Source organism: Miscanthus floridulus, chromosome 18 (assembly GCF_019320115.1).
Source record: "Miscanthus floridulus cultivar M001 chromosome 18, ASM1932011v1, whole genome shotgun sequence".
Taxonomy (NCBI): Eukaryota; Viridiplantae; Streptophyta; class Magnoliopsida; order Poales; family Poaceae; genus Miscanthus; species Miscanthus floridulus.
The window spans coordinates 19,419,309-19,443,793 of record NC_089597.1 but is presented as its reverse complement, the minus strand read 5'-3'; the positions used below and the strand labels follow the sequence as shown (position 1 = coordinate 19,443,793).

At 45.4% G+C, this 24,485-nt stretch overlaps 1 pseudogene; it reads right to left on the bottom strand.

Moving 5' to 3' along the window:
* Window positions 1-1,399: 1,399 nt before the first annotated feature.
* On the bottom strand, window positions 1,400-16,034 carry LOC136523067 (nucleolar complex protein 2 homolog; annotated as a pseudogene).
* Window positions 16,035-24,485: the final 8,451 nt, after the last annotated feature.

The window sequence follows — 24,485 nt, the reverse complement described above, 5'->3', positions numbered from 1 at the left end:
GTCAAGTTGGCCGGGCCGAATCCGGCACTGTAGTATTAAGTACTGTAGCTACGAAAACACTGTAGCACCGAAGTCTAGTACCCTGTGGATTCTTTGAATTCTGAGTCCGTCGAACCAGCTTAAATAAGTGGCCAAGAAAGCGTAATAATCTTTGGTTAACTGTTTTGCATGAAGCGAGAATAAAAACATAAACAAGTTGCTACGTAGGTGAAGCCCACCTCTCAATAGAGTGGGGTCTGTGTTGTGTGCGGGCCTGGGGAGTTACAGATATGTCAGTCACGATTCGGTCTTTCGCTTCCTGACTGGTGGCGACTTCTGAGGAGCAACCGGATGGATTTGACTATTTGAGGCAAGGACTTGCACAAACTTGAGAGGCCAGGCACCAAACCATATCCCGTCCAAACATTTCAGTGTCTTCGTTATGCTTGAGGCGTCGAAATTTTATATTATTTTTTTGAGCATCTTAACGTCCTTAAATAAAAAAACTCAAAACTACAAAGTTGTAGATCTCATTGAGAGCTACAACTTTGGTTTAAAAAGTATTTTTATTTAACTCCATACAAATAATATATTAGTGTTCTAATGCGACAAGCGCTAGTAGGCGATTATTATGGTGCTGAAATTTTATATTATTTTTTGGAGCATCTTACTGTCCTCCAATGAAAAACATTAAAGCTATAAAGTTGTAGATCTCATCGAGGTCTATAATTTACATATAAAAATTATCTTCATCCGACATCGTATTGAAGGGTTTTCTATTTTTTGAAATTTGAGTCTCGTCACGCGACAAAATAATACTGTGGCGTGACGAAACTCAAATTTTAAAAAATAGAAACCCCTTCAATACGATGTCGGATGAAGATAATTTTTATATGTAAATTGTAGACCTCGATAAGATCTACAACTTTATAGTTTTTTTTTTCATCTGAGGACAGTAAGATGCTCGAAAAAATAATATAAAATTTCAGTACTATAATAATCGTCTACTAGCGCTTGCCGCATTAGATGCCGCATTAGAGCACTAATATATTATTTGTATGGAGTTAAATGAAAATATTTTTTATACCAAAGTTGTAGCTCTCAATGACATCTACAACTTTATAGTTTTGAGTTTTTTTATTTGAGGACGTTAAGATGCTCAAAAAATAATATAAAATTTTGGCGCCTCCCGAAAATAGAAAACCGCTTTTGAAACCAGCCGATGACCAAATTTGTCCGGTTTTGATAGTTGGAGGGTGTTTCTTAACCGGTTTCATAGTTGAAGGTTGAAAATCGAACTTCGGCGCGAGTTGAGGGTTGGAAAGTGTACTTTACCAAAAAAAAAAAAAGAGAGGACTTGAAAGTTTTCTTGAAAATATAACATTTTTTTCACTCGAGACAATGTTTTTATCAGCCGGAAGCACACATCACAAAAAAAAGCAGCATCTTTGCCAAGTCTTATTAAGCATAACTAATGCCTGGTCTTCTTCTTGGGATGTGAATTCCTTTTTGTTCTCGAGGACGCCTTGCGCGACAATGGCTGGCGCTTGTTCCTCTTCTTCAGCTTCGCCTTCTTTTGTTTCTTATATTCACTGTCAGGGTCTACAAAGTCTTCATCACTATCAGCTTCAACCGGAACGAAACCATCCTCTGGTTCCTGATTGTTGCCATCCTCTTCATCTGAGCTCAAGACCAAATCCTCAACCCAATCCTCCTCAGCAGCAACATCATCATCCTCTCGGGGTCGCTTTTTATTCTCCTTTGGGGTTCTGCGCACCGAACAATGTTATGATAATGTGTTTTCCACAGCAAGTAAAAATGGGAAAAAGAGGGAAGGAAGAACATACTTGGGTTTCTTATTTTCAGCCAACCAGTTCTTACTGAAAGCAATAGTGCCTTCGTCATTGTCCTGCTTATCCTGTTGCTTCTGCGCTTCTGATAACTGTTATAACTTTAGGATCGTCTAGCAGTGATCTAGCGGGTACAACTTTGGGATCGGTAGACAGTGACAGAGAGAAGTAGAGGAAGAGTGGGAGGAGTTTACCAGAGGGTTTGACAGGGGCGGAGGAAGAGGATCCGGCGGCGGAGGAGCTGCCCTCGGCCATCGCGTCGGGGCAGAGGGGAGGTGCGTCAGTCGGTGAAGTAGTAGACGATGGTGCAGTGCAATGGCGGCGGGCGGAGGTGCTTCCCGTCACTGGCTGCGCCCCTAGGATCGGGTTAGGGTTTGTAGGTGGGTGTGGCGGCTCACGGTGAACCTCGTGTCTTGAGCCGCCGGCCCCCACCTTCTTTTTATAGCGCAGGGTGACAGGGGCCCTCCAGCCATAGTGGGCTGGGCGCCCCCGATCAGGGCGCGTGGGTCAAGGGGCCCGAGTTGGGCCGTTGGGCCCAACTCAGGATTGAGATCATTCTAACATTCTCTCCCTTGATCTCATCTTTAACTTTATCTTAAACTTTACTCTTTCACTTTAACCTTTTCATTTTACTTATTCCATCTCAGATTTGTGCATAGAACATGTTTCATCGTCACAGTCTATTGCCGTTGGATTTCACAGCTACAATACACATCTCTGGTTTGAAATAAATAAATACTTTATCTTTGGGCCCTTATTATTATCCAGGAATCATAGGCTTCTCCTTAAACCCATGCCGGCTACGTGTTCAACGAACACTTTGGGTGGTAAGCCTTTTGTAAGCGGATCCGCGAGCATCTTTTCAGTGCTTATGTGCTCAAGATTTATAACACGATCCTGGATTTTCTCTTTCACAACATAGTACTTTATGTCAATGTGTTTGGCAGCACCACTTGACCTATTGTTGTGAGCATACTCTATAGCTGGATTATTATCACAGTATAGAGTCATTGGTCCATTGATGTCATCGACCACTTTTAAACCGGGTATGAATTTCTTTAGCCAATTCACCTGCCCTGATGCCTCATAACATGCCACAAACTCGGCATACATAGTAGAGTTTGTAGTAACTGTTTGTTTTGAGCTTTTCCATGATATAGCTCCTTTTGCGAGAGTGAACACATATCCAGATGTGGACTTTCTGTCATCTCCCGCATAATCAGAATCTGAGTATCCCAAGATCTTTAGGGATTCAGATCTTCTGTATGTTAGCATCAGGTCTTTTGTACCTTGTAAATATCGCAAAACTTTCTTTACCAATTTCCAGTGTTCAACACCTGGATTACTTTGGAATCTGCCAAGCAACCCGGTTACATAAGCCAAGTCAGGGCGTGTGCATACTTGAGCATACTGTAAATGTCCAACAGCTGAAGCATATGGAACACTTTTCATTTGGTTGAGCTCATACTCATTCTTGGGACACTGAAAATCCCCATACTTATCGCCCTTGACTATAGGTGCAGGTGAAGGACTACATTTATGCATCTGGAATTTCTCCAAGACCTTTTCAATGTATGCCTTTTGAGACAGTCCTAATACCCCCTTTCTTCTATCTCGGTGAATTTCTATGCCCAAAACATAGGAAGCTTCACCAACATCTTTCATCTCAAACTTTGAGGACAAAAATCTTTTTGTCTCCTGTAGTAGACTCATATCATTACTTGCAAGTAAAATATCGTCTACGTACAGGACTAGGAAAATGTATTTCCCATTCTTAAACTTTGTATAAACATAATTGTCCTCGACATTTGCTTTAAACCCAAAATTCTTTATAGTTTTATCAAACTTCAAGTTCCACTGCCTTGAAGCTTGCTTTAACCCATAAATCGATTTCTTTAGGCGACATCCCATCTTTTCTTTGCCTTCCACGACAAAACCTTTCGGTTGTGCCATGTATACATTTTCCTCCAAATCCCCATTTAGGAATGCCGTCTTCACATCCATCTGATGCAACTCTAAATCATAGTATGCCACCAATGCCATTATTATTCTGAGAGAATCTTTACATGAGACTGGAGAAAAGGTCTCAGTGTAATCAATTCCCTCCCTTTGTGTGAAACCTTTAGCCACAAGTCGCGCTTTAAATCTCTCTATCTTCCCTTGGGAGTCATATTTTATTTTGTAGACCCATTTACAGCCTACTGTTTTGGCTCCTTTGGGAATTTCTTCCAAGTCCCAAACATCGTTGGCACTCATCGATCTCATTTCATCTTCCATGGCTTCAAACCACTTGGATGAATGATCGCTTCTCATGGCTTGTTCAAATGAGGTGGGATCACCCTCCATTTGATACTCTTCAGTGATATTATTTAACTCATATATATCACTGGAGATAGCTGGCCTTCTTTCTCTTTGAGATCTTCTAGGGGCCTCTACATTTGGCACATCTACTATTGGAGGCTGAGATTGCTCCCCTTCATTTGTGGCAACATTTTCAATGGGTTCCTGCTGAACAGGTTCCTCATTTTCCTCTGTTGTTACCACAGGAGGAACAACAATAGGTTCTTGCTCCACAGTGTCTTGCACTATTGGTGCAGGAACAATAGGTAGCTCGAAAAATGGCTCCTGAATCATAGGATTGGGTGCACACACCCGCTTCTCTTCAAGATCAATTTTCCGAGCAGCCATACTCCCCCTCAGCATTTCATCCTCTAAAAATATAGCGTGTCTCGTTTCCACAAACTTTGTGAGTCTATCGGGACAGTAGAAACGATAACCTTTTGACCTTTCAGGATAGCCAATAAAATGGCAACTCACTGTTTTGGGATCAAGTTTCCCAATATTTGGGTTAAACACTTTAGCCTCAGCAGGACACCCCCACACACGCAAGTGATCTAGTGAAGGTACCCTTCCTGTCCATAATTCATATGGTGTTTTGGGCACCGATTTACTTGGCACTCTATTGAGAATATGAATGGAGGTTTTTAATGCCTCTATCCATAAACTCAATGGTAAATCAGAGTAACTCATCATACTGCGCACCATATCCATCAGGGTACGGTTACGCCTTTCAGCTACTCCATTTTGCTGAGGTTCACCCGGCATGGAATACTGGGCAACTATACCATTTTCCTGTAAGAACCTTGCGAAAGGTCCAGGAACTTGACCATAAGGGGTATGCCGACCATAGTACTCCCCCCACGGTCGGACCGGACTAGCTTAATCTTTAAACTATGCTGATTTTCCACTTCAGCCTTAAATATTTTAAACTTATCCAATGCTTCATCTCTTCCTTTAATTGGATAAATATAGCCAAACCGGGAGTAGTCATCTGTGAATGTAATGAACGAGTCATAGCCATCCACACTCTTTATAGGAAAGGGACCACAAATGTCAGTGTGAATGATCTCTAATATTCCTGTGCTTCGTTTGGCATTCTTTTTAATTTGCTTTACATATTTTCCTTTTATGCAATCGATGCATTGCTCTAATTCAGCGAACTCCAAAGGAGGAAGAATTTCATTCTTTACTAGTCTTTCTATTCTCCCCCTCGAAATATGGCCTAAACGACAGTGCCATAATTTCGCCGTTGCGTTTGTAGTTCGCTTTCTTTTTCTTTTCTCATTTGTAGACGAGGAAACGCTATCATTCACATTACATATGGAATTCACACTTTCACATAGCGATAACATATATAATTCGTCTTGTCGGAAGGCAAGACCAACACAAATATCATTAAACCAAATGACACATTTGCCATGTCCAAAATTACAGGTAAAACCTGAATCATCCAACTTTATTACACTTATCAAATTGCGCTGCAGTGTAGGAACATAAAAAACATCTCTCAAAGTAAGACTATAGCCATTAGGTAAATCTAATGCTACATCTCCAATTGCCTCTACTGCAGCCTGTACGCCATTCGCAACGCTAATGGCCTCTTCTCTTTTTAGCGTAGTTCTCGTCGAAATGAATCCCTGTAAAGAGTTTGCAACATGAATAGTTGCACCAGAGTCAATAAACCATGTTGACTTTGAAAACTTTGCATACAGAGATTCATTTACAAATGAAATAATATTCTCACCCTTTTTCTTCATGAGCTCTCTTAACCAATCAGGGCAGTCAGTCTTCTTGTGCCCCTCCTTTCCACAGTGCCAGCACAAGTTTTCACCTGCCTGTGGCTTGCCCTGTTGCTGAAAGTGTGGTTTCTGTTGCATAGGACCTTTCTTTGCTGGGGAGCCAGGATTGAAGGGCCTTTTGCCCTTCCCTTTGACCAGGTTCGCTTGGCCACCAGGTTGGCCATTGATCCTGAGCTCCTCATCAACACACTGAGCAATGAGCTTGTCTAAGTCCCATTTCTCAGGCTGCATGTTGTAGCTTATGACAAAATTCTCATACTCTCTAGGCAAGGAAGCTAAAACAAAATGGATAAGGAGCTGTGGTTGTATCTCCAGTTCCATTCCTTTCAGCTTATTTGCCAAGTGACTCATTTTCAGGATATGGTCACGTATGCTACCTCCTTTGAACTTTTCATTTGTCAATTGCCTGAACAAATGGGTAGCATACACTTTGGAGGAACCAGTGAACTGGTTCTTGATCCTCTCAAAGTAAGCAACAGCAGTGTCACACTTTTCAATTGACCCTGTAAGAGCTAGGTCAATTGTATTCTCAATGACAGCACAACATTTCTTGTTGTCACTGACCCATCGAGTATGCTTTATGTCATAAGCCATCTTTATGGGTCCAAAATCTTTCACCCTTTTGTTCCATGCTTCATCACTTTCACTGGCCTCCCGCACCGGTTCCACAGGCACTGTGGGACACGGTTCAGTGAGCACCCAGTCAACCTCAGCTATAGTGAAAGTGAAGTCAATCTTCCTCTTCCACTCAAGGTAGTTGTCTCCCCTCAGTGGTGGAATCTCTCTCAGGGCAGACATCAGGGAGGAACTACCTGAAATTACAATTCATATGAGGTGAGAACATAATATAAAATTTACTTTGCAATAATTCTAAATCACCGTTGGGCAGAAATAGAATTAATGTAGGCAACAACTATTAATCCACATCATAATATTGCTATTAATCAACGTTGGTCAGAATAATAACAACATTATAATCACAGTAAAATTATCCATTTTCAAATATTAAACTCTCCCGTTGGTTCGAATTTAATAATGAAAACGATAACAATTTAAATACGCAGCGGAAACTTTAACTTTTGTATAATCAATTTTCTAGAAACATTTGAGAAATAACTTTACTGTTGTCTGAACAAATTATCATTGGACAAATTTGTGCAGAAAAAGTATCATCTTTCAATTCAAAATGCATTCAAATATGCATCAAATGATTCTGGAAAATAGAAAAACCATAACTGTAATTTCCAAAAGGCAAAAAACCATTTCGGCCCACAACGCGGAGCCTCGGCCCACGGCCTCCCGCACGCGCGCGCGCGCTGCTGCCTGCTGGCGGCCCAGCCCAGCTCGGCGGCCCAAGACACCGAATTCGGCCCGGCCCAGCCGGCCTTTCCCGCCAGCGCCACATGCCGATCCGGTCCCAGGCCCTAACGTGGGCCTGGGCCGGCTAATCGGCCTGCCGCCTCTGCCCGCCTGGGCCAAAAGTTGGCCCGAGCGATCTCGGCCGCCCAAACTCATCCGACGGACGAGCGCCGATTTCGGCCGGATCAAAACCAGCGAGCCGGCGCCCCGGAACCCTAACTCCTCATTTCCATCCTCTCCCTTCTTTCTCAGCCGCAGCCGCCGAGCAGCAGAGCGAGGCGAGCACCCATGGCAGCCGCCTGCGGGTCGCCGCCGCCGGCTCACCGGCGGCTCCCTGTGCTCTCCTTCCTTCTTTCTCAAGCGCCACGCGCTCTCTCTTCTTCTCTCTCTGCGCGGAGCAGCAGCAGCAGCCGGCCATGGCGGCCCGAGAGATGAAGACCGGCGCCACCGCGTGGCTCATCGCCGGCGCGCGCGTTCGCCCTAGGCGGAGCGCGCCGCCGTCGATCCGCCTCGCGACGGTGCCCAGTAGCAGGCGCATGCGCACACCGCACACAGGCGGCGGCGCTGCCCTCTGACCCGCGCGCCGGCGAACGGCGGTGGTCAGCCGCCGGACCAAGGGAGTGGTGCCGGTGGCGGTGAGCACAGGTAGGCCTAGGTAGGACCTCCCGTCTCCTTTCTTTTCCTTTCCCATTCCCAGATCCGTTAGGGTTAGGGTTCAACTTTCTTGATCCGATTGAAATCGGGTCAACAACTTTGATTTGATTCTTGTATACCCAAACTCGAGATCCACTGACTAGGTAGGCCACTGATACCATTGTTATAACTTTAGGATCGTCTAGCAGTGATCTAGCGGGTACAACTTTGGGATCGGTAGACAGTGACAGAGAGAAGTAGAGGAAGAGTGGGAGGAGTTTACCAGAGGGTTTGACAGGGGCGGAGGAAGAGGATCCGGCGGCGGAGGAGCTGCCCTCGGCCATCGCGTCGGGGCAGAGGGGAGGTGCGTCAGTCGGTGAAGTAGTAGACGATGGTGCAGTGCAGTGGCGGCGGGCGGAGGTGCTTCCCGTCACTGGCTGCGCCCCTAGGATCGGGTTAGGGTTTGTAGGTGGGTGTGGCGGCTCACGGTGAACCTCGTGTCTTGAGCCGCCGGCCCCCACCTTCTTTTTATAGCGCAGGGTGACAGGGGCCCTCCAGCCATAGTGGGCTGGGCGCCCCCGATCAGGGCGCGTGGGTCAAGGGGCCCGAGTTGGGCCGTTGGGCCCAACTCAGGATTGAGATCAGTCTAACAATAACCTCCGTGAGAAGGTTGAGGACTCAGCCCCCCCCCCCACACACACACTGGTTGGCAACAAGGAATTAGTGAACCCAATGCCATTGATCAGTATGCACTTCTGTCCTTACAAGATAATCATGATACATATGTTGTTGTGGTTTGTACAGACTACAAAAATGTATAGCGTGCGGCTAGATAATATAACACAAGTCGCACCTAACTAAATCGCAGAGGATGCTTGTTTGTGATATGAACTTAGCTGATAGATGGAACTAACCTGTGGCATGTTCGCTTGTTGGTTTCAGCCAGCCCAAACCAGCCAGCCAACAGTATTTTTCTCTCACAAAAAACCAGCACCAGCCAGCTCAAATCAGCACCAGCATCAATCAGCGAACAGGCCACTGGTCTCGTCCAGAGCATCCATTCTATCCTGCGCTCTCTGGTGTAGAGTAGCAACATATTTTGAGAGAGGACTGCAACGTTCTTCCTTTTCGGTCTGTTGGGGAATGATTGCTAAAGTTCATTAAATGACACAAGTAAGGGTGTTTAGTTGGGTGAATTTTGGACTACTATAGCACTTTCGTTTTTATTTGGCAATTAGTGTTCAATCATGGTCTAATTAGGCTTAAAACGTTTGTCTCGTGATTTCCAACCAAACTGTGCAATTAGTTTTTTTTCGCCTACATTTAACGCTCCATGCACGTATCGCAAGATTCGATGTGATGGATACTGTAGCACTTTTTTTTGGAATTTGACCTGGCAACTAAACAAGATTCGATGTGCATGGAGCTACAGTGTATTTGGCGGCGCCTATTCGGCCGAACTAAGGCCCCGTTTAGATGCGATTTTTTTTTTGGCTTTTGGCTACTGTAGCACTTTCGTTTATATTTGGCAAAAATTGTCCAATTATGAACTGTTTAGGCTTAAAAGATTCGTCTCGCCAATTACAGGCAAACTATGTAATTAGTTATTCTTTTTACCTACATTTAATGCTCCATGCATGTGCCGCAAGATTTGATATGACGGGAAATCTTAAAAAATTTTGGATTTTGGGTGGGATCTAAACAGGGCCTAAACGTGGCCCAAATACTGTAATTCAAACTACACGTGCTTGGCAAACCTGATTGATAAGATCCTTCATCTCTTTCCCAAATCTGTCAGCTTTAATGGTTTTGCAAAAGTTTCGGAGCCGAACAAGTGGAATAAAGGACATCTCAAAGAAGGCAATGGAGTAGCTCTATTGGGCCAAATGTTTAGCCAGCTCATCGACCACAGAATAAATGCAAGCTTCCTGAAAGGCACGTGTCTTTACTGATTTCTTGTCGATCTGCCAAGAAAAGAGAACTGCCGTCCAAACTAGCAGTTTCTATAACATAACCGCACTAAAAAAAAGTACTATTTTTCAATCCATGGTCCCATGGTTTCTATGAGTAATAATTATTTTCTCTTTCTCTCTCCTAACTCTATCTTCTTTCTTCAATGGGAGTACGGCATGAGCCCCCTAGAAACTGGTGGTTTCTCCCCGATGGCGATTTCATGGTTTCTTGGTGCATTGGGTCAAGAGAAGACCTGATTTCTTCATGAGAAAATTATTTCTAAGATTTTTGCTCTCTTTCTTCATTAATTATGTTGCCATGTCAGCGTTTTGCCTACATGACAAGTCATTTAATGAGGATAAAAACCATCATCAATACACCATTGGGACTGCCCTTATAAGCTTCTCCAGAAGGCGTGTTCCATAGCAAAATGATCTATTGAAAGAAAACAAACATGTTTAACACTGAACAAATTCACGGCTTTGCCTACACCTCCGTCTGGACGTCCTCTAAGTGCGTGTTTAGTTCGCGAATTTTGGGAATTCGGCTACTGTAGCACTTTTGTTTTTATTTGGCAATTAGTGTTCAATCATGGACTAATTAGGCTTAAAACGTTCATCTCGTAATTTTCAACCAAACTGTGCAATTAGTTTTTTTTCGTCTATATTTAATGCTCCATGCATATATCGCAAGATTCGATGTAATAGTTACTGTAACACTTTTTGAGAAACTTTTTGGAAACTAAACAAGCACTGAGTTCTTTCATTTCAAGCATATCAAGCAGCAGGGAGGACACAGGAATGAAGGTACTAGTGGCTTCAGCAATACGATTAAGCATTCTGACACACCTAAGGCGCACAGGGAAGTAACGTGCGCTAGATACAAGGCATGCCACACCATGTATTATTTGGGTCAACGGATAAGCTAGAGGTCGGAATTCTTCCTCAGAACTACATCCGCACACAACACTGGTCCAAGGCTGTTTGGTTGGCAAATTTTTTGGCGAAATGCTATTGTAGCATTTTTGTTGTTATTTGGCAATTAGTGTCTAATTATAGTCTAATTAGGCTTAAAAGATTCGTCTCGTGGATTTCGTCTAAACTGTATAATTAGTTTTATTTTTTATTTATATTTAATGCTTCGTGCATGCGTCCAAAGATTCGATGTGATGGGGAATCTTGAAAAATTTGGCAAAACGAAGTGGAACTAAACTGGCTCCAAAGCTCAAAGCAGAATATGTATTGCCAATCATAAATTTTCTGGTAAGATTTCTGCAGAAGAAAAATGCCAACTCTTTAGCAGCCAGCAACAGAAAACTGCAAGTGTTGGACAACAAAAGGTATACTATTAACACTGGGGGGGGGGGGGGGGGGAGAGCATTTTGTAAAGGTGAGATTTTCTCAACAAAAGAGGTGCAAGAATAAGGGGATTTACTGTATTGGAGAAGAATAAGGGAGTTACTTAAGGTCTGAATGTATTTCAAAGCTTATACAGTACCAGTGTAGGTATTTGAGTGGCAGTGTGAATAATACCTCCACTTGTTTTTTCGACGATTTGCTACTTTCTTTCTGCCTTTTGTCCTTTGCTGACTTTCAAAACAAAACAAGGCCTCGTTCACTTTGCAAAAAAAGTGAACCCGATGAATAGTATCACTTTCGTCTTATTTGGCAAATATTGTCCAATCGTGGACCAACTAGGCTTAAAAGATTCATCTCGTGATTTCCAACTAAACTGTGTAATTAGTTATTTTTTTACCTACATTTAATACTCCATACAAACAGCTAAAAATTGATGTGATAGAGAGAGTGAAAAAACTTAGAATTTAGATGGCATCTAAACAAGGCCCAAGAGGCAAATATCTCACTGTCAGGTCATAGGTAGACAACAAAGTTCCAGTACATGGCAATGAGTTCAATGGATACCTTTGGCCCCCTTTCAGTAAGAACTCCTCTTAGGATAACCCCCGGCCTTGTTTAGATTGCCTCAAAATTCCAAGTTTTTTCACTCTTTTTCCATCACATCAATTTTTGGACGCATGCATGGAGCATTGAATGTAGGTAAAAAAAATAACTAATTGTACAGTTTGGTTGTAAATCACGAGACGAATCTTTTGAGCCTAGTTAGTCCATAATCAAACAAAGGTTGTCAAATACAAACGAAACGTGCTACAATGTCCAGATTACAAAAATTTACCATCTAAACAAGGCCCCAGTTGACGGATGAAAACAAAAGCATGCTGATACGCACTTTGTGGATCCAGACTATACAATTCTCTGACACAATTTCCAAGGAATTGAATGTGTCGCAGTTTTGATCCACTGATAGATTTGGACAGTTTGCAGTTCACCAAATAAGGGTGTGTTTAGTTGTGGAGGTGAAATTTTTTGAATGTTACATCAGATGTGTCGGAAAGATGTCGGGAGGGGTTTTTGATATTAATAAAAAAATAAATTACAGAACCCATCAGGAAACTGCGAGACGAATCTAATGATACTAATTAATCGGGCATTAGCACATGTGGGTTACTGTAGCACCTAGGCTTTTCATGGACTAATTAGGCTTAAAAGATTCGTCTCGCGATTTTGTCGAGAACTGTGCAATTAGTTTTTTTTTCGTCTATATTTAGTACTTTATGCATGTGTCCAAACATGCTCTTTTACTATAGGAGACAAAATTTTTTGAAAACTAAACAGAACCTGAGCCTTATAGATACCCTTGAGGCACGTATCAAGGCAATCTGAACCTACTTGAATGCACAAGTCTCGAAGGAACGTAAAAGAAACAAGAGGCATTGCACCTCGTCCTCTAGCCCAGATATGGAGCAGAGCCTACAATTGAAGCATGCAAACAGAAGTAAATAACAGTACGTGTTTAGTTTTAGGAATTTGGCTACTGTAGCACTTTCGTTTTTATTTGGTAATTAGTGTTCAATCATGGACTAATTAGGCTCAAAACGTTCGTCTCGTAATTTCCAATCAAACTGTACAATTAGTTTTTTTCGTCTACATTTAATGCTCCATGCACGTATCGCAAGATTCGATGTGATGGTTACTGTAGCACTTTTTAGAAAACTTTTTGGGAACTAAACAAGCACCTCAAAGGTGGAGCAGAAATTGTAACCTACGCACCCTAACATACTCCATCCGTCCAATAATATTTGCACGTCTAGCCCTGGACACACAAACCAATATGTATGCGAAATTACAGAAATGCCCTTCGAATATCAGCCCCAATACACCCTCCCGTGACCCGTCCCACACTCCCACCACACCACTCCCTCGCGCTCTCGCACAGCTCTCTGTTTCTCTGGCTGCCGCCGCCGCGTCGGCTCCGCCCCCTGGCCACCGTGGGCGTCCAGGCCGCGTGCCACCATCAACGTCAGGCGTTGCCTCCGTCTTCCGTGCCGACGAGGACGAGCTCTTTCCGCCCGCGCGCGCCCGCGTTGCCGTGGCTCTCGCCGGCCGGAGCCGAGCCCCTGCATCAAACGCCAGTCGCATTGCCGTGGCAGTCGGGCCGGGGCTCCATAGGCCGGAGCTGAGCCCATGTGGTGGTGTTGCGAGGTCCAGCCACTGTGCGACGACGGCGCGGAACCCGTGCACAGTGGCGGCCTGGCGAGGTCCAGCCGCTGCGCCTACGCGATGGCGGCGTGAAACTCCTGCGTGGTGACGCCGTGGCGATGCCCAGCCTCTGCGCGACAGCGTAGCAGAGCCCGTCCGTGGCGGTGGCGTCGGGAAGCCCCTGCACAGCGGTGGCGTCGCGCCGACGGGGCCCAGCCCCTACGCAGCGGCACGGAACTGATCGAATGGGAGGGAAAGGGGGACGAGTGGACGATGCGGCGGAGGAAGAGATGCGCATGCGAACGAGTGGATGGTGGAAGGAGCGCTCTCACACCAGTGCTGTAGACGGGGAAGGGATGAGCAAGAAGCCACGGAGTGGGTTCTGGAGGCCTGGTGAACGAGTGGACGAGAGAGTTTTCCTATTTTTTATGTCGATTTTTTATTTCATCAGTTTGGTCCACAGGCAGTTGCAGCTGCCAGCTACTGCTCTCTGCCAGTTCTGAGACCCTATAGTGACCGTTTATTTTGGGAAAAAAATTTGAACGGTAAAGGTGCGTTTAATGTGGGACGGAGGGAGTACTTCCTCAGGAGCGATGGGAAAGCTGCCAGAAAAACAGCTGATGCTCTGACACGGTGTATAGTAAATGCTATCATTTGCTCATCGGTCATCTCTGTTATCATATGAAGCGCATTGGCAAGATAGATCCTCATAAGATTACCATGTCTCTTCCATGGCTTACTCAGCATCAGCTCACTGATTGCCTCTTTCTTCCCTCCAAAGCTTGGGGCACCAAGTAACTGACGGAGGACACTATCCATGTGTTTGAAAACAAAGTGCATAACTTTATCAAGTACGCTACCAGACATGACACTGAACTTCGGAGTTGAATTGTCCCCATGATCTTCACCATAATGGCAGGCTCTGCGAAAAGCTTGAAGAATAAAACGGATAGAACCTATCTTCTCATTCTCTACTCCATCGCACCAGGAATCAACCATTTCCATTGTAATAGGTTTCACATGCTTCAGTTCCTCTTTAGATACAGATTCCTCCTCGCCATCAACCCCAGTTTCCTGGTCATCCTAAATGTAATATTGAACAATGACTCCACTCTCATCATTGTAGTATAGAAAACTCACAAAAAGGGACCAACTTACCTCGATTTCATCATCATCATCATCAAATCCCAACAAATCTTTATCAAACTGTTCTAAATATTTATAGAACTCAGGATCCTACATCAAATCAAAGAAGTACATAAGCCTAAAAACAACCAACATTGATATGGTGGCATGCAGCACAGGAGCAGACAGACAGAAACTAGAAAGGGGAGGAATACTTATTTCTAAGAACAAAGTATAGCACCTTGTGGGCCTTAGGCTAAACTGTGCAACCATAGTTCACATAGTTCAGGAATTAAGCAACAAATATCATAAGCGGAACACCATTACTAGACAAAAAAAAAATCTACCAGCGAATATGTTTCTAACCAATGAATGTAAATTGAGCAAGTAAGAGCAAGGAAAGTTATACCAGGGAATAAGAGTAACCAAATGTTATGAGCCTATGATGCTATGACAATGCCATTTCCACAATCTTTGAGTGGTGCAGGCGAAAATTCAAGCCATAAAGTAGAGTGTAAGTTCAAGGGATCACTTATTGGAGGATGCATGAGGTTAAATCTAATGCAACAGCAGTATAGGTCAAAACAGTTATTATGTGGCATTCCTTACTCAAATTTGCAGCATAACTACCATTACAGTATGGTTAAATTGGGAATGAAACAAACATAGAAAAACATCATTGCTCTACACAACTGTCCACCTCTCAACTTATCTCAACTTATCTCTATAACACAGTAGGCGAAAAACATCATTACACTAATACTCTTTTGCAACCAGTCACTTTATAGCCTACTCTGAAATACCTACTAGCTGCAGTTTCAAATACTACATTAACTCAGCAGATTGCAGCCAATTTCGGAATCTGAATCAATTAAACTAGTTACTGTCCACAATGGCAACCGCACAATTTACGCTCAATAACAACGGATTACAAAACTTATATTCCACTCAATTGACAGCGAAGAGAAACCGGAGGCGACAGGGACGAACCTTTTTTGCTGCAGCCGCTTGAGCTGCTCCACGTGCTGCTTGGCCTTTTTCTTCGAGCTTCCACCACCACCCTCCTCCTCACTATCATCCATGAACTCCTCGTCATCCTCGTCCGAGACGGGCAAGTCCACTGATCCCCCGCCAAAACCACAGCGGGAGGAGAAGAGAACCAATCAAAATCCATCCCGAGTAAAACAAGCGCAAGAGAATAGAGTAGTAGCCCATAGAAATGCGGCTGGATGAGGAGCCCACCGTATTCGTCGGACATGGCGACAACCGCCGCCGGCGCTCTAGTTCAAGGGGAGACGGCGGCGGCAGAGGGCGGAATCGCGGAGAGGACGGTCGTTCGGTGGCGTTTCGCGTTGGGGGTTCGCCGCCAGTTCGGGAGTCGCTCGCCAGGAAGCGGCCTGCGGGCACTGACTGGGCTGGACGACGCTGGGCATCGGGGAGGCTACCTGGGCTGCTCCCAAAGAATTCTTTTTTTGTTTTTATCATTGCTCCAAGAATTCTGGGCGGCGCCACGGGCTGCGCTGCATGCAAGACCGGGTGCGGTGGACGGGAACTACGAGGTACCAAACACGTACGGGCTTGAGAATGAGAGGGCAGACGGAGCGAAACGTGTCGACCATGGGGCGATCGAGCATGCATGCACGCGGCAGCGAGTCACTCGTGATTCGTGAAGGTTAGTTTTGAAAATAAAACAGTGTTAAATTTAAAATTAGTTTTTAAGAAATGTTAAAATTAAAAAAAACACAGCACACCTGTAATTTCATTGGCTACAGAGGAGCCAGAGCAGCGCGCTAGCGCTACGCATCTAGCTAGTCTCGCACGGACCTCAAGAAAGCTCCCTGGCTCTCAGCTCTGATGATCTGCCTGCACTCGCTGTTTTTTATTGCTTTTAAGGGCCCGTTTGGAATGGAGTATTTTCATAGAAAAAGTAGAGGAAACAAAAATAGAGAAAAGTTTTATGAGAATAGCGTTTGGATTAAAGGATTCTCTGGTTCCTTTCCTATAGAACACTGTTGTAGGCTTCTTATTTCAAAGGAAAACAAAAATCCAATCAGAACTTAGGTTTTCTCTTCCTTCACGAAGTACGAGACAACCACGCTGCTTAGACGTTGGGCTAGCTTGTGCACGTCACTGTCCAATCTCTGCTACTTTGAAGCTTGCACTGATAAGTACCCATATTTGCCTAATATGTTACAATTCCTGTGTTCCAAACAGCCTAAAGTTTATGTTCCTGTGTTTTGAAATCCCGTAGTTTTTTACTTTTCATCATACCTTATTCCTACGTTTTTTCCTATTCCTGTATTTTGGATTCCTTCGTTCCAAACATGCCCTAACTTCCACCTCAGCTAGCGATTTAGAATTCTCGTTGAGGACGCCCTAAGGGCAGTCCTAATGGTGTATTGATGATGGTTTCTATCCTCATTAAATGACTTGCTACGTAGGCAAAACGCTGACATGGCAACGTAATTAATGAAGAAAGAGAGCAAAAATCCTAGAAATGGTTTCCTCATGAAGAAATCAGGTCTTCTCTTGACCCAATGCACCAAGAAACCATGAAATCACCATTGGGGAGAAACCACCAGTTTCTAGCGGGCTCGTGTCGCACTCCCATTGGAGAAAGAAGATAGAGTTGGGAGAGAGAAAGAGAAAATAATTATTACTCATAGAAACCATGGGTTGGAAAGCAGTACTTTTTTAGTGCGGTATCCTATTTTATACAAACTACTAGTTTCTTTCATTGGGACTGCCCTAAGGTAATTTCTGTCCAGTGTAACGGATAGTGGCGGAGACGCCACCCCCAATAAAACACCCCATTAATTAGCTACTTAATGTTCCAATTAACTAGTTAATGGTGTTATTTGTATTCAAAATTTCTTCTCCAATAGCATCTTATATAATTAAAATTTGCCTTTTTATTATTTTCTTCATCTCTTTTGTTCCTTTTATTTATTATTTTTCTATCAAACATCTAATTCGTCCTGACAGTGCACTCTCTAATTAGTTTGTTAAATGTAATTAGTGCTTTCTTGTTTGCTCTCCAATCAAACTCTAATAGCATTTTGGCCCCTTCGCTTCGCTGAAAAAACAAGCCGAAACATTGATCCGGTTGATTTGTTATGAGAGAAAAACACTGTTCCGACTGAAAAAAAACAAGCTGAAAAGTACGAATTATAAGACAAGCGAACATGGCCTTTATATTATTTAGAATTAGTCTTCCTGATATCTTTCTTATCTTCTTTGTTCATGTTATTACTATGATTCTTTTTTCTAGTCTAAAAATTAGATTGATCGAGTGAACGTTAAAGAAATAGGGCTAATTTATTTTATTCGTTTTTTCTCTGAAATATTTAGTGTTCGTTTTTATTTTTAGATTTCTTTTGTTACCGTGACACAACCATTTATTTGGTTGTCATGTATACTCAGTACGGGCTAAACCACCGCTTAGCGGCCCCGAGTAGGCGTCAGGCTCATTAGTGAAGTGCAAAGTTTTTTAATTTGTATAAAAGAGAAACACTAAAAAAATTTAGACAAATATTTCTACATAATCAGATTCGTCTAGGCATGTAAAAATTTCTAGCTCCACTACTATATATATATTTTTGGTCGTGTATGTATCTTCTCACACATGATCGTTGGTCGTCGGTTTGATCCCCCCCCCCCCCACCCCACCCCCCCACACACACACACCACACACACATAGGTAACATACGTGATCAAGATTTTCAAAGAATTCAGACATGCATGCATGTAGTGCTAACTTTTATTGTCAACGTAATCCCTTCCCTTTGACATGTATGTGAATCAAGGTTATATTTAGCAATCCCAAAACAAATCGCTCTCTGTGGCCAATGCGGATCCTTTGCTAATAACTTGGCCAGCGCACAGACTCATTATGATGTATCAAATGAAATCATGTGCGACATCTCTACCAAAATTAGTCTACACACCTCCACCACCCTCCTGGAAAATTCGTCTATATATAAAGTTGTAGGCGCACTACATAGAAGCACAAGGATTAAAGGAAAAAAGCTACTAAGACCAGCAACAATGGCTACTAGGCAAAAGAGCATTACTTCTTTGGCTTTCGTGTCATTTCTCCTTACCTTATTGCTTACAGGGTCGTCACTCCTGCTACAAGCAGCAGCGGTGGCACATCCAAAGCGTGGAGGTTGGGAAAATCCCGTTCCTCCGGGATATGCTCGTCCACCTAGGACACCTAAGCCTCCACCGAGCAACACATACACCTCTTTTGGCTCTCAAGCTGTTGGTTCCTCTGTTGACCAAGCAACCAAGGATTAGGACTAGGCATAGTCCACCGGCATTAGAGTACCATTTGCAGCCACACAACTTTGGACCAAATGAGGATGTAAAATGGCATGGGTACGGTATTACATATTTGTTGGAATAAGATTAGCAATTTCTACAGTCCTGAGTTTTCAGTCGCATGTTTCATATGCACCCATTGTATGTTGGTTATGCATTCGAATAAGAATACATCAAGTGAAAACTGGACCCTTTACCATGTCTTCATATATTTTTATTTTTATTTGTTCACATTCAGGAGCTCCGTCATTCATCAAATTTGAAAATAATCCCTTAAGTTCGTAATAACCATCACTACCGCCAAGGAAATACCTAAAACCGCCAAGGAATCCTTGACCACCGACTGTCAATCAGCTACCAATGTAAGAATATCCATGGCCCTACACTTTCCTTGGCGGTTTCATTTTAGCACGCTCAAGATAGTCCATGGCCCTCAAGGTAATTCCAGATTCTGTTAGTGCAAGATTTTCAAAAAAACACAGACACGTATGTAACGCTAACTTTTATTGTCAACATTACCAATGAAAGAATAAGTCTACGTAATCCCTCAAGTATTGAGGTTCGCCTTCTTAACCCGCAATATTAAAACCCGGTATTGAGCACCATGATGAACTATCCCAAGTTGTCTAAATAACTCGTCCCTAGGCGTGGTTTTGCTAATGTGTGCCAAAATGACCCATGTGGCATTGCCATGTCGTCACTGTATACTTGCACATGCATATCAATGTATTTCTACCTATCTCTCTACTCCCCTGAGTGCCCATCACTATCTCTCTCCATCACCCCCATAATCATCGCAACGAAGTAGATGTAGTCATAAGGGATGCATGGCCCATATGTGATTCATTTATTTAAGTTATTGACACTTCATGGCCATCTATATAATGTGCCACATCAACAAAATTAAAGCACCCTCCACAACACGACTCACTGGTGGATGCGAAAGGAAAAGCTTCGTGCTGGACCCCGACCCGTGCTCCTGTGTCAGCTCCTACGAGTAGGGAGAAATGGGAGCCTCCGCCAGAGGGCTAGATGAGTTGAATGTGAATGGATCATTTGTCGCGCAGATTGCGGAGGCACGGTGGCAGAGTGGTGATTAGGAACATCGCAGGGGAGGTCGTGTTGATGGCTTGGCGATCCTTGTTTCGGTGTGCATCAGCGAACAAAGTAGAACCTCAGGCTTGCGCTGAAGGGCTTAGGTTGGCTTCCCAGTGGTGCCCGGGCCCAATTATGGTGGAGTCGGACCCTCTAGAGTAATGACTGCACTGGAATCCGTCCGCATGGACCGATCAGAGCTCTAATATATCATCCTGGAGGGCAAAGAATATCTATAGACGCTGGTGGAATGGAAATTCCAAAAGGTAAAGAGAGAGTGCAACAAGATGGCTCACAAGCTAGGTCATTTAGCTAGGCGTAATATTCATAGTTGTCGGTGTTTTGTAAACCGGACTAGTAAATTTATATGATTGTCGTGCTGCTCTAGGAAGACGATGGTAGCATTCAAAAGATACGAGGATTTATACTAGTTCAGGCCAGAGCCCTACGTCCAGTCTTAGAGATGATCGGGTACGTGTTCCTCGCTTGAATGCTCTGAAATTCTTATAATGGGGGGTGCAAGAATGGTGGAAGAGGTTGGAGAACTAGAGTTAGGAGATGGACTGCCTGAAGGGGAGCTCTAGGAGCCCTACTACGATGGAGAATGAGCAAAATGGTAGAGGATGTCTGAAGATGGTGCCCTGGCTGCCCTTATATAGAGTTTGGGGCTAGGGCAAATACAAAGAAGGAGGTTCTCTCGACCGAAGGGCCGTGAGCCTGAGGGAGGTACTAACTAACTTAGCTTGCAAGCTACACCATCCTATGGAGCACGTCTGGATGTGGTTGTCATCATGGTCTTGTGGCCACATCGCGGCATGGTGTGACGTGGTGCTACTGTGCCGGCCGTGGCGGCACTGTAGGCACGGTGGTGGTTCGCCAACCATCCTGTGTGATGTGGTCTCCGCCATGATCTTTGTCATCGCCTCTTGGTTTTTGGAGACATCGTACAGGAGTTGGTAGTCGCCCCAGGCCGTTGATCGCCCTATGGGCTTGAGGAGCTAAGGGCCACGATTCTGACTATTGGGGTCGTGGCTCCCACCGGGTTGGATGGCTTCTAAGACAAGGTCCTCATCGTGGATCCCATCCCGTAGTGGGTAGAATCGTACAGGCATCTTGTTGGGCTGTATCTGGATGGTGGGCTCTGTACCAGCCATCATCGCCTTGGGCGGTGTTGTCTTGTCCGCGCTACGTGGCGCAAGGGTGGCGTCTGACCGAACCGAGGTGACCGCTGTCCCCTCGGTCCTTGCAGGATCAGTGCGGCGTGCCTACTCTTATCAGAGCGGGCAGGTTTGGCTAGGTGTGACCTCTCCCCGTTCCTCCCAGGGGTCATGACGGTGAGGAGGTCATGAGTCTTCTGTTGGTTATGTGGCTGAGACAGAAGGAAGGGGTCATGGTTGACCCTGGCCTTAGCGTCTGGCCTAGTTCGCTTGGCTCAGTTGGGCCTCGGTTGTTCGGGCTTTTGCTAACTGATTTGTTATGGGCCACGTGGCCCGCCAACTAGTCGGTGCCTTGAGACACCCTAGGGTTACAACCCCGACAGTAACCCCTAAGCGTTTTTGTGATCACGAAGTGATAGTAAAAACGTTGAGTAGCATGTGCGCTTGAGCGCGGGTTCGTAGTCGTGGCTTATTCGAGCTTCGTCGCTCGACCCCTTGCAGGTTGGTGTGTTCAATGCAGTGGGTGGCCATTACATTCGGCCCTATCAGGATGCCCTGATGACGTGGTACATGATTGCTAAGCCTTGCCAAGCCAGTGTGCCGTGTTTTGGGGTTCATGACCCAGGCGGGGCCGAGTGGTCTCGTCGATGCTGTACTGGTCCTGCCTTTGGGAGGGTCTCAGTTTCTTGACCTCACACCAGCATCTGACTTTGGCTATGGCCTCCCATGGTTCGCCACATGGCATGGGGGTTTTAGGTTGCTCAGTCCGACCCGGGCCTATAAATGAAGGCCTTTCTACTGTTTGAGGCACCCATGGCTATAACTACAAATTGCTCATCTACTTTCCTACTGAGAGAGTGAAGGAATGGGAGAGAAAAGTTCAAGGAGAACCGTGTGGTCTCCATCATGTGTTTCTTTGGTGGTCAATAGTGGTGGCAGGAGCCAGTGTCGCCTCTTCAACAGCTGGTGCTAGAAGGGATCTTGTGAGCAGAGGAGGAAGGGATGGCTTGGCTGCCGTGTAGGGGGTAGTGTAGCCTTTGTGACATGGCTACACTTTGGCCTCCCTTTTGCTCCATCTTGGCACCGGAGTGGTTGCTAAGGTGCTTGTTGGAGCTAGGCAGTCTTGCCGCTCTCTTCTTCCCCGTGCTCTGTTCCCTAGGGGTTGCGACACTGCAGGAGGGCTTGCGAGCTCGTTTTTTGTTTTGTCTCACCTCTCCCTGCGGTGTTGCTCCCTAAGGTTTTTTTCAGTGTGGTGGTATCAGTTTTGCATTCCTTATGTGCGGATCGACCGCACATCACTTTGTAATCATGAGATATGAATAAAAGCTCAAAGAATCCTCCTTCTGGAGTTGTTGTGGCTCTTTGCGAGGCCATGGTGAGCCCCTAGGCCATTTGGCCGGATTTGGGCTTGTTGGTAACGAACCAAGGTTTTCTGAGTGGGTCGTAGACCTTTCACCATGTAGGGTGGCGAGGTTGTGAGGCAACCTTGGGCCTTTCCACTCGAGTCCCTTGGTTGAGGCTGGTTGGGTACTTGGTCCTATTTTGTGTTCATGAGCTCAAGGATGCAGGTTTTGGGTGACTCATTGGCCTCTCGCCGCACGGGGCGGCGAGGTCATCAAGCGACCTTGGACCTCTCCTCCTGAGTGTTGGTGAGCTCGAGGACGTAGGCTTTGAGTGAGTCATTGGCCTCTCGCTGCGTAGGGCGGCGAGGTCATCGAGCGACCTTGGACATCTCCTCCCGAGTGTCTGCGAGCTTAAGAATGTAGGTTTCAGGTGAGTCATTGGCCTCTCACCGCATAGGGCGGTGAGGTCATCAAGTGCCCTTGGACCTCTTCTCCTAAGGTTGGTGAGCTCGAGGACGCAGGCTTTGAGTGAGTCATTGGCCTCTCACCACACAGGGCGGCGAGGTCATCGAGCGACCTTGGACCTATCCTCCTGAATGTTTGCGAGCTCGAGAGTGTAGGTTTTGGGTGAGTCATTGGCCTCTCACTGCATAGGGTGGCAAGGTCATCAAGCGCCCTTGGACCTCTCCTCCCGAGTGTTAGTGAGCTAAAGGACGCAGGCTTCGAGTGAGTCATTAGCCTCTCGCTGCGTAGGGTGGCAAGGTCGTTGAGCGACCTTGGACCTCTCCTCTTGAGTGTCTATGAGCTCGAGAGTGTAGGTTTTGGGTGAGTCAATGGCCTCTCACCGCACAGGGCGGTGAGGTCATCATGCGACCTTGGACCTCTTCTCCCGAGTGTTGGTGACCTCAAGGGTTGCTTCATGAGGAAGGTGCTGTTGTGCTACTTTTAGCCACCCGTGGCGATGATCCCTCCTGAGCGGGTTGCCCGTCCTCATGGGTGTACGAGGTTGGTTTCAAGTCATGGTTTTTGAGACGTGGGAAGGAGCTAGCCGCAGCTTGGTCCTAGCTATCAAGATTGCTTGGGCTCGGCTTTGGCTTCCTTCCGCTATCCTTCCTGACCCTGAGGGGTCGAACTACCATGTCACAAGTAGGTTTTAGTTTTTTCCCACATGGGGAGAGGCTTGTCCACCATAACCACTTGGTCGGAGTGGTGCGCCTTGTCGGGGTCGATGGGTAATTCAAGTGGGACCCGATATCCTCCCCAATCAACGTGGAGTTCGGTTGTGCATCGTTGAGAGACGTCCCATAGATCATTGGCCGTCAAGCCCGTTGGTCCTCATCCGCCTTCGTAGCGGTTAGAGGGCAAGATGCCTCCCCCCCAAAGAGGGTCAACATGGGTGACTTTGAAGCAGACGACTCAAACATAGGGTGAGATGATCATGTGGCTCCACACCACCGATAAGAGCTACAGGGGTCCATCTCATCCTGCCCCTATCCCTTTGTGGCCTTGAGCCCATCTAAGGACCAGCCCAAGAGCAAATTTCCTAAGTGCGACTCGGGGTTGCGTCCATGGCGGGTCGCTCTTATGCGCAGATTTAGGGGCGTGAGGCCTCCTCGATCGTGTTGCACTAATGGCGCCATTCGCGAGCAGTGAAGCATCTTCTGAACAAATGCGCATAAACCGAAATGATATGAAAAAAATGAAAACATGCATGGCCTACCTAGCCTGGATTATCGCGTGGGAGGTCGCCGCTCTGCCTTTCGCTCGGTCACTGCCCCTGATCTGTGGCATTATTAAGGTGGTTAGTAATGGTCATGGGCCTAGTTTGCTTTTCGAGGTTATCTTTGCGGCTATAAATATGCTAAGGTGATGCGTAGTGGGAGGTATCGTTCTCCTATCCTCCACATCGCCTACTTTTCCTTCATGCTCACGCGCTTGTAGTTGTTCCTTCTGATGATGGATCATGGGAAGT